Below are 18,118 nucleotides of genomic sequence, written 5' to 3'. Positions count from 1 at the left end.
AGGCACCTGAAAGACAGCATGGCCCTGATTCACTATTGGGCGTGGGCGCATATTTATGGGCTTAAGCCCAATTTTCATGGGCGTCCGTCCATTTTTGACCCTGCAACCTAATTCACTATTGAGCAGAGCCCATAAGCAGACGCCCAATCTAATTCACAAAAAGACACACGCCCGGAATCAGACTCACAAAAGCAGACTTGCTAAGAAGCACGTCTAACACCATGAAAAATCACTGTAGAGACATGTTCACTTAGAAATTTGCTTTGCCAAATATCAGGACTTCACTTTAAACAATATCTGCTATTTCCAAAAAAATTAAGAATGTGTTAAAAATCGTTTTTCTCAAGGAAATCGACACAGTAAAAATCTAGATGCCCGTGCAGTGTCTTTGGCAGATAGAACTGAGCATGTGCGAACACATTTTAGTCCTCTGCCATGGGCGTTTGCTTTTTAGCCACTGACTAATAGTGAATCTGATTGTGGATTCCTCTGACAGCCGGCACTCGGTCGCGACTACTGTGTTTAATAAACAGCATTAAGCATATCTTTTTTTTACGCTTTTTAACACATTCTTAATTTTTTTGGAAATAGCAGATATTGTTCTAATTAGATTTCCTTCGTTTTAGTGATTATATTTTTGTTTCTTATCCTTTATAATTATTTCTGTTATGATTTTACTTATTTTGAAGGTCTAGATAAAATTTATTTTGAAAGCTGAATGTAAAAATAAAGGTCCGCAATAAAAAAAAAAAAAAAAAAAACAGCGTGGGTCCCCCCTCTCATCCATACCAAGCCCTTCAGGTCTGGTATGGATATTAAGGGGGAACTCCATGCTGAAATTTAAAAAAAAAACAGCGTGGGTCCCCCTCAATATCCATACCAGACCTTTATCCGAGCATGCAGCCCGGGAGGTCAGGAAAGGGGGGGGGGACGAGCGAGCGCCCCCCCCCTCCTGAACCATACCAGGCCACATGCCCTCAACATGGGGGGGTGCTTTGGGGCAGGGGGGCTCCCCCCCCCAAAGCACCTTGTCCCCATGTTGATGAGGACAAGGGCCTCTTCCCCAGAACCCTGGCCGGTGGTTGTGGGGGTCTGCGGGCGGGGGGCTTATCAGAATCTGGAAGCCCCCTTTAACAAGGGGGCCCCCAGATCCCGGTCCCCCCCCCTACGTGAATGATTCTGCGGTACACGGTCCACAGACTCATTCACAAAAAAACTAAGTGTGGTGTAAAAAAAACACAGTACAGGGTCTTTGACAAGTCCTTTATTAAAACAATGTCCCCCGAAGCAGATCCAACGTCAATCGCGGCGGCGGCGACCCGAAAAAAGGAAAAAAAAAAAAGGTTCCGCTCCCGTCCGAGGCTTCCAGCCTAGTGAAGAAAAGCCTAGCTGACAGTTCTTATATAGGTATGGGCGGGGCCAGCCGGGGACATCATCCCAGTGACCCGCCCCATGTCACATGCTTGCTGTTCCCGGCTGGCCCCGCCCATACCTATATAAGAACTGTCAGCTAGGCTTTTCTTCACTAGGCTGGAAGCCTCGGACGGGAGCGGAACCTTTTTTTTTTTTTCCTTTTTTCGGGTCGCCGCCGCCGCGATTGACGTTGGATCTACTTCGGGGGACATTGTTTTAATAAAGGACTTGTCAAAGACCCTGTACTGTGTTTTTTTTACACCACACTTAGTTTTTTTGTGAATGAGTCTGCGGACCGTGTACCGCGGAATCATTCACGTAGGGGGGGGGACCGGGATCTGGGGGCCCCCTTGTTAAAGGGGGCTTCCAGATTCTGATAAGCCCCCCGCCCGCAGACCCCCACAACCACCGGCCAGGGTTGTGGGGAAGAGGCCCTTGTCCTCATCAACATGGGGACAAGGTGCTTTGGGGGGGGGGGGAGCCCCCCTGCCCCAAAGCACCCCCCCATGTTGAGGGCATGTGGCCTGGTATGGTTCAGGAGGGGGGGGGGCGCTCGCTCGTCCCCCCCCTTTCCTGACCTGCCGGGCTGCATGCTCGGATAAGGGTCTGGTATGGATATTGAGGGGGACCCACGCTGGTTTTTTTTTTAATTCCAGCGTGGAGTTCCCCCTTAATATTCATACCAGATCCGAAGGGCTTGGTACAGATGGGAGGGGGGACCCCACGCTTTTTTTTTATTATTTATGCAATAAAGGGAATTATTTTACATTCAGCTGTCAGTGGGGAACCCCGCTGACAGATGAAACATTAACTCATGGCTGTCGCTCCTACAATCCCGCATGAGTTATGTTATCAACTCATGCAGCATTTTAGTAATGAAAACCAATGCAGCGCTCATGTTTCAGCTGTCGGCGGATTTCCCCACTGACAGTTGAATGTCAAAGTATTGCAGTGATTTATAAACAGTTCTTTAAATAACTGGTGTGGGGTTCCCCCTCCCATCCATACTAAGCCCTTCGGGTCTCGTATGGATGTTAAGGGGTAACTCCACGCTGAAATTAAATAAAAAACAGCATGGGGTACCCCCCTAAATCCATAACACATACTTATCCGAGCATGCAGCCCGGCAGGTCAGGAAAGGGGGGGACGACGACGAGCGAGTGCCTCCCCCCCTCCTGAACCATACCAGGCCACATGCCCATACCAAATTATTCAAACATTTGTAAACAGACCAATTAACTGAAATGGTTTGACATTTGTACCCCAAATATGACATTCCCTGAGGCGTTGGTAAACCGAGGTACGCCTGTATTAGTATTGCAATCCTTTGTATTGGGATACATAGAACCAACATACATCTGAATTGGCAACATAGCACAACATTTGTGTCACATTGGAGATATCTGGCTAGTTAAACTGACCTTGCCCAGGGACCTAGGATTGATTCACAGCACAGAAATACAGGCTGGGTTAGCAATGTAGCTCCGTGGGTTAGTGGTTAGCACTGCTGCCTCACAACTCTAGGGTTGTCGGTTCGAATCCCAACCCCGGCGAGGTAGTAGCATGATCTCCGTGTGTGCCTGTCTTCAAATAGATGTTCTGGCAACATCTTTGCTTTCTGTCTAAGTGATCCCTAAAATGTGAATTAGAATGAGGCCTTGTCTGTTGAAACACCTTCAAAGCTGCACCTTATGTGAATGTCATACAATGGGATAAGATAAGGGCCCGAATTATTTGATAATGATGGTTTACACTCCACCCACTTTTGTGAAGGATTTGGCAAGCAAAGAGCTGACAGAGAGAGAGAAGAGTGAGACGAAGAAGAGTGAGCGAGAGATACATATGAAGAGTGATAAAGAGAGACATTCAGAAGAGTGAGCGAGAGAGAAGAGTGAGCAAGAGATACATACTGAAGAGTGATAAAGAGAGACATTCAGAAGAGTGAACGAGAGAGAAAAGACTTGGTTGGTGAATCCACACATCAAACTTGTCACAAATCCTGGCGTGCATTTTTCCCCCAAATGCATAGCAGACCCTTATCCCAGCAGGCAGGTACCGCACGCCTTCAAAGATTTATTTCCTTTGTTGATTTTCCTGCTTCGCTCACACTATATGCAATTGAAAATTACTCTTTAAGTTGCCAATTTTACTGTGTTTTCTAGAGAATTACTAACTAGTTGTGTTTTCAATTGTGTGTAGCATTGCGATTTCTATTTGAGTCTAGATGTTAAATTGCTAATAAATGGCCACAATTCTCAAATACCTTTGAACTCTCGCTGCAACAAATGGTGTATGTTAATACACTCACATTCATTATATCCAATATCAGGTACGATGTCAATGCACAAATCGCACCTGAAATTGCACACCCTGGATGTGACTTGTCATGTGATTGGCATGGCCAGCAGCTTGCTCTTTGCATGGCAAATTGCACCCAATGTTACTGGGGGCCAACACCACTGTCACATCTAATCCGATGCGGCAATTGTCCAACTTACAGTGAAGTTGCACGAGTTCACAATCCAATTGGATGTGAACAGAGCCTACAGTGGCCAATAGGGTGCGACTTGGTCTACGATTTGCAAGTCGCCTGTCATGCCAATTGCATGGCAATCGCAAACAATGTTACTGGGGGCTACCCGGTCACATTAAAGCAGATTTCTAAGTGGTGTTATTGACACCACAGTCACATCATGTGACTTGCATAGAAGTTGCATGATTTCAAAGTCGGGGTACATGGTGATTTCAAGTGCAATTTGCAAGACATTCGACATCGATCTCTCAGCAAATTGCATGAAAAGTAGTGTATTCATTACTCTATTATTACTTGCGGCTCCTACCAAGTTTGAACCACAACAATATGAACGCTCCAATAGCGTGCTCATTGAGTGGGACTTGGCATGTGATTTGCACAACATGCAAGCTGTAAATCGTCTGCAAAGTCGCACCCTATTGTCTGCTATTAGAGTGACCACATGGGTGCATTTCAAACACTGATTTCTATAGTAGTACATGTACTACTTTAGTGGCAATTTGCATAGAGATCTGTGTCAGATGTCTTGAAAATTGCATTGAAATGGTCAATTTTACTGTAAGTTGCATGATTTGTAAATCAGCTTTGCCCAGAGTGTAATGTTTGGTGATGTTTGATTGCTGGAGTGTTTTACCAATTGATGGGAAATTCACCATACTAGTCAAATCGATTTGTCATTTTCAGTATTGCATACAAGATGTGGTCATGTGACTGTCTTAACTCATGCGAGAATCTGGAGGGAATTGTGACCATAGTAGCAATAAAGGTTCCAATTGGGGTTCCCTTTCACATCCCTGCTCAATGTTCTGTTGTATGCTGCACACGTACATTTCACTGTATATATCTTTCTGATTTGTGGGGCCTGTATACCAAGGGTTAATGCAGGTAGGACGCGGATTCATCAGGTGAAAACACTTTCACTGACCAAACTAAGGTCAGTGGTGGGTGTGGCTTCATTGGGTGTGGGGCCTTGTTTGGCATGCTCCAAATACAACCTAGCTTATATAAAGATGTGCAGTAGGGAGTGATTTGGCCTGTTACTAGGCCGGGTGGTTTGTGACTAAGTCCTTGCTTGTAGTGGTTTGGGGGAGGAAGAGATTTTGTGCTGAATTGCCCCAGACACCACTCAGGCTGTGTTTGGAAGTGGGCTGGAAATGTTTGCATATTTTTGGCCTTGTAAAGTGTGTTTGTGTGTTATTGCACAATGATTGTGTTTTTTCTTTTTGCATTGAAAGCCTCACACATGTCAATCGTTTTGTTTAAAATCTGCTCTTGTTTTAATTTTGCTTGCTTATTTAGACTCAAATGCATTTTTCTTACAAACCTGCTGACAAATGTATGTGTAGGGGGTTTGTAGAGGTGGGAGGGGTTTTTCACATATGTCTTGTTTTCTTTATATTTTGATGTGTAGACTTTTTTGTGAATGGATCTTTATACTAAATGATTGTGTAAGTAAACCTTATGTGCACGAAAATGTTACTTGATTCATCTTCCCCTTTGTTTCCTGCTATAACCTGAGCACACACAGTTCATTAGAAGTATCTTTAGATTGTAAGCTCTTATGAGCAGGAGTGTTTTCTTTTTGCCACATCAATCCTATTTTTGTGACTCACCAAGATATTGACTGTACCTACTTGTTCCTGCTGACCAAATAAATGAAGATATATTTGATCAATAAATGTCTGACCAATGTTTTTGTGTTTATTTTATGTTCAATATATGAACAACCTTAATAGTTACTTTGTATACTTATATAATCTGCTCAAATGTAGCTTGTAAGAGCGTGAATATGCAAGTGGGTGCAAACTGGCTTTTTCAAAACCAAACAAAAAAATAAAAAACCTGCTTGCACCACAATATTATGTACTAATGAATATGTCACATTCACTGTGCAGCCAGCTACAGGTTTTCTACAATTTGATTTACAGTAATAAAATAGTCCCCACTGTATGTTGATTTTTGGCCTTTGGCAACAAAGATATATTAGCCAAGGTTTAAAAAGAAAAAAAATCACTCAAACACACATTCGCGAAAGCTATCATAGCCGTGCATAGAAATGAGCGATCGTGCACAAATAAACGCCAAACAGGTGTCCCCCATGGCGCACGAGCAGCTATCCTCCTGGAAGTCCGTCATCTGGTGCGCACGCACCCGGAAGTGGTTGTGGGGAGTGTAAGTGGATGAGAAGTGGTTGGAGGTTTTGTGTTGGTTGAAAATTTTGATAAGTTTATTGGCATTTGGACATGGCGAGAGCACAGTTCTCAACTGAGGAGATGATCCTTATATGTAAAGTAACTGTGGCCATTGCAAATATGTTTATAACATGTGAGGGACAAGTAATTGTAATTTTGTGGGTGGGGCCTAGCAGAATCTCACTTGGTGCACATGCTACTTATCTGTACATTAGCTCCTGGGTATTGATGGGTCAATTATATTAACCACTTGCCTACTGGGTACTCCTACCCCCTTCCTGTCCTGGCCAATTTTCATCTTTCTGCACTGTTACCCTTTGAATGACAATTGTGCGGTCATGCCACATTGTACCCATCTTAAATTTGTATCAGTTTTTTCAGACAAATAGAGCTTTCTTTGGGTGGTATTGACTTGCTGCTGTGAGTTTTACTTTTTGCTCGATAAACCACAAAATAGCTCATAATGAATAAAAGGCTGTTTATATTATAACATTTGGTAAACTGGTAATTTAGCAACACTGATGTGCGTTGATGAGGCGGCACTGCTGGCCACAGGTGCGCGGAACTGTTGGGTGGCACTGGTGGGCACTGATCATCGGGGCCGACCCCTGCTTTGATAACTGCTGGTTCTCGGCAGTACTTTTCACACATTCTGACAGTGTGATGAAAGTGCAGCCAAGACCCGGCAAATGCATTTCCCGGTGATCAGCGTGTCATTGGACATGGCTGATCACATGGTAAAAAGCCACTGTGATTGGTCTTTACCACATCACGTGATCAGCTGTGTCCTTAGGACACAGCAATCACGGAGAGCGCGTTCTGCCAGGATGTCATATGACACCCTCCCAGAGCTGCCTGGATGCAGTGTAGCATTATTCGGCTATCTGCGGTCGCCAAATAGGTAACCAGCTAGGCCTTCATGGCTAATCTTTGAATATCTGGACATGTATACTGCGTATAATGCATTACATTCTACAATGTGTTGGTGTACACGGTATCACAGTGTGCAATGTGTTGCTGGATTCTGCATGACAGTGGACAGCGTATCACAGTGTGCAATGCGTAGCTCCAGCCTGCATGACAGTGTACAGTGCATTACAGTCTACAATGTGTGGGTGTACACGGTATCACAGTGTGCAATGCGTTGCTCCATCCTGCATGACAGAGTACAGTGCATTACAGTCTACAATGTGTGGGTGTACACGGTATCACAGTGTGCAATGCGTAGCTCCAGCCTGCATGACAGTGTACAGTGCATTACAGTCTACAATGTGTGGGTGTACACGGTATCACAGTGTGCAATGCGTTGCTCCATCCTGCATGACAGTGTACAGTGCATTACAGTCTACAATGTGTGGGTGTACACGGTATTACTTTGTACAGAGTATTACAGTGTGCAATGCGTTGTACACTGCAGTGTGCACTAAAGCATTTTACACTCATGCACTGTACACACTAACGCATTTGACATTTCTAGTGTGCAATGCGTTCGTGTGCAATGCCTTGGACAGTACAATGCATTTGCAGTATTGGTGTATGTTTATTAAGCACAGATAATTCATCTGATTTTAGTTATCAAGGAGAAGTCTTCTCTGTCCCCCTGTTTATGAGGTGGAGGACAATTGTTTTCCGAAGAGGAGAGGAGACATTTTTTCAAGGAGATCTGTATAGATTTCCAGAGATATGTGTAGATGGTTGAGGGGCTGCATGTGATCTCCGGAGATAATTGTGATTAATGATCACCTGAGTTAAACCAGTGAATGAAAAGTGTAAAAAAACATGGATTGAAAATAATCTGCACTGACCACTGTGCTTTGTCAAGCCACATATTGGCACATTCTGGTGTCACACAGATGCGATGTGAAATTTGCAGTGTTTTCTGTGCAAGCGCTGCACCGCATCACAACCGCAACCCCTTCATGCCACCTGCTGCGGCTTTCTAGGTGAAGTTACCAACACACCAATATTGGTACACAAAGCGTATTGCGATTTGCCAAATTGGATGGCATGCCTATTCACACCCATGTGCATACCCTGAAAAAGGGTCCTGCACATTTTTGGCCCGGATGCGGTGCAATTTGAGGTGTGCAAAATGTTTGTCTCTAATTGCAACGCACACAAATTGCATGTGATTTGCCCAGGAGTGCGGTGTTAGACCACAATGCATGTATGTGAAGCCAGAATAAAAGGATGTGGATTTTGTCTATTTTTACTTGCGCATGTTAACATTATGTAAGTGCATTTTTCTTCTGTTTAACATGCTATAGAAATGCAACATGCATTTGGATGTAGTGTTTTTGTATGTGCATTTTGGAAGTATTCTAAACACACATTGACCCTAGGGCCACACCATATCTTATGCAGGCCATAGATGGGTCGAAAATCGGCCGATTTTTCGGCCGAAAATAAAATCGGCCGATTTTCGGATCGTTGGTGGGCTATTTGTTCGGCCGTTTTTCGGTATTTTGGCAGATTTTTTTTTTCGGTAAAGTTGGAAAAAAACGGCCGAATTTGCCGATCGGCCGATTTTTGCGGCAATGATGGGCAAATCGGCCGATTTTTTTACTGATAAAAAATCTGCACATGAGCAGTGACCTGCAAGAGGAAGACAAAAAGAAGAAAAAGAAGAAGAGGATGATGATGATGAAGAAGAGGATGATGATGAAGAAGAAGAAGAAGATGATGAAGAGGAAGAAGAGGATGATGATGAAGAAGAAGAGGAAGAAGAAGAGGAAGAAGAAGAGGAAGAAGAAGGATGAAAAATGAGAGGAATTCCAGTATGGCAAAAAGTGTCCCTGCAGAGAGCTCCGCTATTTCTTTGACAGTTCCTTGACATTTACAGCGGTTGCAACATTGTATCTATTTGTTTCCGAATAAAAACATCTGTATCCGAAATGGATACAAATACATTGTTGCAACCGCTATAAATGTCAAAGAACTGTCAAAGAAATAGCGGAGCTCTCTGCAGGGACACTTTTTGCTGGCTGTAGACGGGATGAAAATCGGCCGATTTTTTTTTTACCATTGCTGGTAACGTCGGCCGCTTGAACAACCGATTTTTCATTTTTTAAAAGAAAAATCGGCTGTTTTTCTCCCCGTCTATGGCCTGCATAAGCATTAGTGTGCCTGGGGGAGGGGGGGACCTTTGGCCTTTCCAAACACAGTAGATGCTCCAAGAATGTTTCCTTGAACTCTTGAAATGGTTAAAAAGGAAAGACACTCTAGATAGCCTGCACTGAGAATTGACTGTCATGATGACGTGTCAATGATTATTTGCTCTCATTTTTCAGGAGTGGTACTGCTTGCGGTTGAAGCTGGTAGAAATCCCCCTTCACGTCCTCCACTCACCTTCACTTGTGGCCAGTGGATATTTTGTGGCCGCAGGCAAGAACTGGCATCGAGGACCTGCATAATGACCCTGGCATGCCTGAGGTGGTTTGGAAGCAGCACAGCAATTTGACCATCCCTTTCCTCTATGTTGGTTTTAGGGGTGCAGAATTGCTTCTCGTTCGTGAACGGACTGTCGCCGGATATCAGAGTCCCCATATTTTCAAGATATGTTTTAGCCATGTTGGCTTATTTTTATGTTATTTTCCAAGTGTGTCGCACCTAACCGCACAGTAGTGTGGTGCCATGCGTATTTGTGGCTGTGAATGGGGCTGTTTTTAATAGACGTGTGTAGGTGCAACAACGTTTTCATCATGGTACCTGCGCACATCTACACAGGGCATTGCATTTCTTTGCTGTGCTGGAAAATGTGTGTTCTTGCATGCGTTTCTGCACCACCAATGGTGTGAACAAGTCCTAAGGGCTGGTTCACACTATAGAAACAGTCTAGATGTGTTCCTGATGGGTTTTTTTCATGCCCTTTTGGCATGCATGTTTAGTGTGTTCCAGTACATTTTGGATGCGTTTTGGACATGTTTACATTGCATTTTTGTATCCCTTCCACTTATTTTTTTCTATTTTCTTTGTATTCAATGTAGTTAGGGACATGTGCGTTTTAGTACATTCAAGGACATTTCAATGTGTTCCAGTACAGTTCTGTGCAGAAACAATGCAGCGTGGTCAACTTTGTTTACAGCACCTGCAATGCATTGAAAATGCAAGCGCTGATGTGAACTATGACATTGACAACCATATAACCTTCTTTCTGTGCGTTTGTGATGCTGAAAAAGCAACTGAAACACATGTAGTGTGAACTGGCCCTAAAGGTTATTAGAGGTCAGGGAACAGGACTGACCAGGAATTGTGAATTCAATCAGACTAGTGGTGAGATACAATCAGCAATTGTATAATAATGTGAGATCTGAGCTGTAGCTGATAGAAAATGAGACACATTCACTTGATCAGTAAATAGATAGTTAAAGAGTGGGGCGGTGATCCATAGATTTGCATATGGGACAGGTGATGATGGGGTGGGGGAGGGGGTCAAGTTGTATAAGGAGACAGATTTAAAAGAGAAAAAAGTTACAATGAAATATACACGGCATGAAACTTGCACATGACCTAATTGGCAGAAGAACAGTACGCAAGTAACATTCATCCACTTTCTAGTCATTAGGCAAAATCATAATTGATTGATCAATATTCCTGCCACAACCCAGAAAATTGATCTCCATTTTTTTGGGATGTTGCCAAGACTGGGATTAGAACCCATGACCCAAGTGCTGTAAGTTCTGAGCTCTAACCACTAAACCACTGTGGGAAACACAGTTTGAGTTATAATGTAGAATAGTTACATTGTTTAAAAATGATAAAGCGAGCGCTGGTCAAATGATATAGACTAGTAAAATGGTCTTACACAAGATAAATATAACCACGAACAGTAGTGCATGAACTCGTGAAAGGTCATCCACCCCTGTGACAGTGTACTACACTATTGAGCACCTTTCTGGCTCCTGTGGCTGAGCTAATTCCTCCCCAGGACCATTTGGGCACCCACCCTGATGGATGGATGGATGGATGGATGGAGCTGGATGACTAACCCATAGCTGCCAGCATACCGCTGCACCCCCAGATGTGCGATGTGTATAACCCATGCACATTAATACTTTTGTTCTGGTGAGTGTAGACCAGTCCCAAGGGTGGTTTACCTTTCACGAGTTCATGCACTACTGTCCGTCACGGAGAGAACACACGTGCCATTCATAGGCACTCTCTGAGTTGGTACTCTCACACCAAGGACATTCCATTATTCAGGAATAATTATATGAACTTATTTTAGCACGATTTACCAGTTTACATCATTATTGCAATTCTTTACACTTTTTGGTTTTTACATGCGTTCATTATTGATCACATGCATTTATAGCGCTGCACTTGTCTTTAACATAGAATAGTTATGTGATTAAAGAGAATGAAGATATATAACTATATTGGGAAATTAGAAGTATATAAATTATTTGAGATATAAGTGTGAAAATGTTTAACATTTGAAAATAGAATGTATGACATTCATTAGTAAATGCAATACTTTCCTGATCATTTTGGAGAAACAGCAAAAAAAAAAAATAGCAAAAGAGAATTTTCAGAATGTAATAGTACAGCTGTATTAGAATTTTCTATCAGAAAAACGCCAATGTTAATAAAGCCCGCGCTTGTGCGCCATCTAGCGAATATATCCGGTATTGCACCTAAAAATGTGCCAGACAGGATACCTCATTCACTAATGGCAAAGTAGTCAGTAGACGCTCGTTAATGAGCTTGCTAGACGCTGGTCAGACGACTGATTGATTGACCGGAGTCTGCCTGAATGGTCAGTCTCTGCTATTACACTCACATCTTAGTGAATCAGGGCCCATGTGTAATGTACCTTGTGTATTCAGGGTTGGGGATACTGGGCTGTCTGGGGTGGGCTCCTGGTTGGCCTGGGTGCCTGGCTGTTGATTAGCTTACTGTTAATTAGATCACTGTTAGATGTCTGTTGGTTAGTCCTCCTGCAGGTTCCCGCATGATGTGATTAGTCTGGTGTCAGCTTTGACTCATTATGTAATCAGTTCGGGATGTTTATCACAATGTGTCATATTTGTGTTTATTGTTCATGTGGGGACTGCCCCTATTTCCGAGTATTTCTGTTCCCTATTTCCTGTATTTCTGTTCAATAAACAGTTCCAGTTTGCACCTAAGCTAGTGTCATCTAGTCCTTGGGTGCAATGCCCAGCTATAATACCTTGGTCCTGTATCCCAGCAGAGAGGACGCAGTACTCTGATGGAAGCACCCAGGGGGGTCTCAGGTGGTTAGTCACAATATCAACATGTACAGTGAGGAATAGAAGTATTTAAAGACCCTGCGATTTTGCAAGTTCTCCCACTTAGTTATCATGGAGGGGTCTGAAATTCACATTGTAGGTGCATTCCCACTCTGAGAGACAGAATTAAAAAAAGTTCAGGAAATCACATTGTATGATTTTTAAAGAATTTATTTGTCTTGCACTGCTGAACATAAGTATTTGAACACCTGAGAAAATCAGTGTTAATATTTGGTACAGAAGCCTTTGTTTGCAATTACAGAGGTCAAACGCTTCCTGTCGTTCTTGACCAGGTTTGCACACACTGCAACAGGGATTTTGGCCCACTCCTCCACACAGATCTCTTCTAGATCTGTCAGGTTTTGGGGCTGTTGCTGAGCAACATGGAGTTTCAGCTCCCTCCAAAGATATTCTATTGCATTTAGGTCTGGAGACTGGCTAGGCCACTCCAGAACCTTGATATGCTTCTTACGGAGCCACTCCTTTGTTATCCTGGCTGTGTGCTTCAGGTCATTGTCATGTTGGAAGACCCAGCCACGACCCATCTTCAATGCTCTGACTGAGGGAAGGAGGTTATTGCTCAAAATCTCACAATAAATGGTCCCATTCATCCTCTTCTTAATGCAGTGCAGACGTCCTGTCCCCTTTGCAGAAAAGCACCCCCAAAGCATGATGTTATCACCCCCATGCTTCACGGTAGGGATGGTGTTCTTGGGATTTAACTCATCCTTCTTTTTCCTCCAAACACGACAAATGAAGTTTTGGCCAAAAAGTTCTACTTTGGTCTCATCTGACCATATGACTTTCTCCCATGCCTCCTCTGGATCATCCAGATGGTCATTGGCAAACTTCAGACGGGCCTGGACATGGGATGACTTGAACAGGGGAACCTTCTGTGCAATGCATGATTTGAAACCATGACGGCGTAGTGTTCTACCAACAGTGACCTTTGAAACTGTGGTCCCAGCTCTCTTCATGTCATTGACCAGCTCCTCCCTTGTAGTTCTGGGTTGATTCCTCACCTTTCTTATCATCAGTGATACCCCACGAGGTGAGATCTTGCATGGAGCCCCAGTCCGAGGGAGACTGACAGTCGTCTTTAGCCTCTTCCATTTTCTAACAATTGCTCCAACAGTTGATCTATTTTCATCAAGCTACTTGGCAATTGCCCCATAGCCCTTTCCAGCCTTGTGGAGGTCCACAATTTTGTCTCTGGTGTCTTTTGACAGCTCTTTGGTCTTGCCCATGGTAGTAGTTAGCGTCTGACTGACTGAGGGGTGGACAGGTGTCTTTAAAGAGCTCAGACAGGTGCTACTAAGTTAGATTAATGAGTGGAATAGAGGTGGACTTTTTAAAGACACAGTAACAGGTTTCTGAGAGCCAGAATTCTTGCTGTTTCTTACGTGTTCAAATACTTATGTTTAGCAGTGCAAGACAAATAAATTCTTTAAAAATCATACAATGTGATTTCCTGAATTTTTTTTTAATTCTGTCTCTCAGAGTGGGAATGCACCTACAATGTGAATTTCAGACCCCTGTATGATTTCTAAGTGGGAGAGCTTGCAAAATTGCAGGGTGTTCAAATACTTCTGTTCCTCACTGTAATTGGGAATATCATAAAAACAGACAATAAGGCCTTGATTCACTAAGATGTGAGTGTATTAGCAGAGACTGACCATTCAGGCAGACTCCGGTCAATCAATCAGTCGTCTGACCAGCGTCTAGCAAGCTCATTGACGAGCGTCTACTGACTACTTTTCTATCACTAAATGTGGTATCCCGTCTGGCACATTTTTAGGTGCAATACCGGATATGTTCGCTAGATGGCGCACAAGCGCGGGCTTTATTTACATTGGCGTTCTTATGATGGCAAAATAGAATTCTTAGAATGTAATAAATAGTACACCTGTATTAGAATTTTCTATTTTCTTCTATTTCTTTTCTTGCTGTGTCTCCAAAATGATCAGGAAACTAATGCATTTACTAATGAATGTCATACATTCTGTACTCAAATGTTAAACATTTTCACACTTATATCTCAAATAATTTATATATTTCTAATTTCCCAATATAATTATATATCTTCATTCTCTTTAATCACGTAACTATTCTATGGTAAAGACAAGTGCAGCGCTATAAATGCATGTGATCAATAATGAACGCATGTAAAAACCAAAAAGTGCAAAGAATTGCAACAATGATGTAATATTGTAAATGGTGCTAAAATAAGTTCATAGAATCATTCCTGAATAATGGAATGTCCTTCATGTCAGAGTACCAACTCAGAGAGTGCCTATGAATGGCACGTGTGGTCTCTCCGTGACGGACAGTAGTGCATGAACTCATGAAAGGTAAACCACCCTTGGGACTGGTCTACACTCACTAGAACAAAAGTATTAATGTGCATGGGTTATGCACATCACACATCTGGGGGTGCAGCGGTATGCTGGCAGCTATGGGTTAGCCATCCAGCTCAATCCATCCATCAGGGTGGGTGCCCAAATGGTCCTGGGGAGGAATTAGCTCAGCCACAGGATCCAGAAAGGTGCTCAATAGTGTAGTACACTGTCACAGGGGTGGATGACCTTTCACGAGTTCATGCACTACTGTTCGTGGTTATATTTATCTGGTGTAATACCATTTTACTAGTCTATATCATTTGACCAGCGCTCGCTTTATCAGTTTTAAACAATGTAACTATTCTACATTATACCTCAAACTGTGTCTCCCACAGTGGTTTAGTGGTTAGAGCTCAGAACTTACAGCACTTGGGTCATGGGTTCTAATCCCAGTCTTGGCAACATCCCAAAAAAATGGAGATCAATTTTCTGGGTTGTGGCAGGAATATTGATCAATCAATTATGATTTTGCCTAATGACTAGAAAGTGGATGAATGTTACTTGCGTACTGTTCTTCTGCCAATTAGGAAATGTGCAAGTTTCATGCCGTGCATATTTCATTGTAACTTTTTTCTCTTTTAAATCTGTCTCCTTATACAACTTGACCCCCTCCCCCACCCCGTCATCACCTGTCCCATATGCAAATCTATGGATCACCGCCCCACTCTTTAACTATCTATTTACTGATCAAGTGAATGTGTCTCATTTTCTATCAGCTACAGCTCAGATCTCACATTATTATACAATTGCTGATTGTATCTCACCACTAGTCTGATTGAATTCACAATTCCTGGTCAGTCCTGTTCCCTGACCTCTAATAACCTTTAGGGCCAGTTCACACTACATGTGTTTCAGTTGCTTTTTCAGCATCACAAACGCACAGAAAGAAGGTTATATGGTTGTCAATGTCATAGTTCACATCAGCGCTTGCATTTTCAATGCATTGCAGGTGCTGTAAACAAAACTGACCACGCTGCATTGTTTCTGCACAGAACTGTACTGGAACACATTGAAATGTCCTTGAATGTACTAAAACGCACATGTCCCTAACTACATTGAATACAAAGAAAATAGAAAAAAATAAGTGGAAGGGATACAAAAATGCAATGTAAACATGTCCAAAACGCATCCAAAATGTACTGGAACACACAAAACATGCATGCCAAAAGGGCATGAAAAAAACCCATCAGGAACACATCTAGACTGTTTCTATAGTGTGAACCAGCCCTTAGGACTTGTTCACACCATTGGTGGTGCAGAAACGCATGCAAGAACACACATTTTCCAGCACAGCAAAGAAATGCAATGCCCTCTGTAGATGTGCGCAGGTACCATGATGAAAACGTTGTTGCACCTACACACGTCTATTAAAAACAGCCCCATTCACAGCCACAAATACGCATGGCATCACACTACTGTGCGGTTAGGTGCGACACACTTGGAAAATAACATAAAAATAAGCCAACATGGCTAAAACATATCTTGAAAATATGGGGACTCTGATATCCGGCGACAGTCCGTTCACGAACGAGAAGCATTTCTGCACCCCTAAAACCAACATAGAGGAAAGGGATGGTCAAATTGCTGTGCTGCTTCCAAACCACCTCTGGCATGCCAGGGTCATTATGCAGGTCCTCGATGCCAGTTCTTGCCTGCGGCCACAAAATATCCACTGGCCACAAGTGAAGGTGAGTGGAGGACGTGAAGGTGGATTTCTACCAGCTTCAACCGCAAGCAGTACCACTCCTGTAAAATGAGAGCAAATAATCATTGACACGTCATCATGACAGTCAATTCTCAGTGCAGGCTATCTAGAGTGTCTTTCCTTTTTAACCATTTCAAGAGTTCAAGGAAACATTCTTGGAGCATCTACTGTGTTTGGAAAGGCCAAAGGTCCCCCCCTCCCCCAGGCACACTAATGCTTATGCAGGCCATAGACGGGGAGAAAAACAGCCGATTTTTCTTTTAAAAAATGAAAAATCGATTGTTCAAGCGGCCAATGTTACTAGCAATGCTAAAAAAAAAAATCGGCCGATTTTCATTCCGTCTACAGCCGGCAAAAAGTGTCCCTGCAGAGAGCTCCGCTATTTCTTTGACAGTTCTTTGACATTTATAGCGGTTGCAACAATGTATTTGTATCCATTTCGGATACAGATGTTTTTATTCGGAAACAAATAGATACAATGTTGCAACCGCTGTAAATGTCAAGGAACTGTCAAAGAAATAGCGGAGCTCTCTGCAGGGACACTTTTTGCCATACTGGAATTCCTCTCATTTTTCATCCTTCTTCTTCCTCTTCTTCTTCTTCATCATCATCCTCTTCTACTTCTTCTTCATCATCATCCTCTTCTTCTTCTTCATCATCATCATCCTCTTCTTCATCATCATCATCCTCTTCTTCTTCTTCTTCATCCTCATCTTCTTCTTCTTCACCATCATCCTCTTCTTCTTCTTCTTCATCATCCTCTTCTTCTTCTTCATCATCATCATCATCATCCTCTTCTTCTTCATCATCATCTTCTTCATCATCATCCTCTTCTTCATCGTCTTCTTCTTCTTCTTCATCCTCATCATCCTCTGCATCATCATCCTCTTCTTCATCATCATCATCCTCTTCTTCTTCTTCATCATCATCATCCTCTTCTTCATCATCCTCTTCTTCTTCATCATCTTCATGATCATCATCCTCTTCTTCTTCATCATCATCCTCTTCTTCCTCTTCATCATCTTCTTCTTCTTCATCATCATCCTCTTCTTCATCATCCTCTTCTTCTTTTTCTTCTTTTTGTCTTCCTCTTGCAGGTCACTGCTCATGTGCAGATTTTTTATCAGTAAAAAAATCGGCCAATTTGCCCATCATTGCCGCGAAAATCGGACGATCGGTAAATTCGGCCATTTTTTTTCCAACTTTACCGAAAAAAAAATCTGCCAAAATACCGAAAAACGACCAAACAAATAGCCCACTAACGATCCGAAAATCGGCTGATTTTATTTTCGGCCGAAAAATCGGCCGATTTTCGACCCATCAATGGCCTGCATAAGATATTGTGTGGCCCTAGGGTCAATGTGTGTTTAGAATACTTCCAAAATGCACATACAAAAACACTCCATCCAAATGCATGTTGCATTTCTATAGCATGTTAAACAGAAGAAAAATGCACTTACATAATGTTAACATGCGCAAGTAAAAATAGACAAAATCCACATCCTTTTATTCTGGCTTCACATACATGCATTGTGGTCTAACACAGCACTCCTGGGCAAATCACATGCAATTTGTGTGCGTTGCAATTAGAGACAAACATTTTGCACACCTCAAATTGCACCGCA

Source organism: Staurois parvus, unplaced genomic scaffold (assembly GCF_062004578.1).
Source record: "Staurois parvus isolate SC_StPar_1 unplaced genomic scaffold, SC_StPar_1.0 ptg000937l, whole genome shotgun sequence".
NCBI lineage: Eukaryota > Metazoa > Chordata > Amphibia > Anura > Ranidae > Staurois > Staurois parvus.
Note: the sequence above shows the minus strand (reverse complement) of the source record.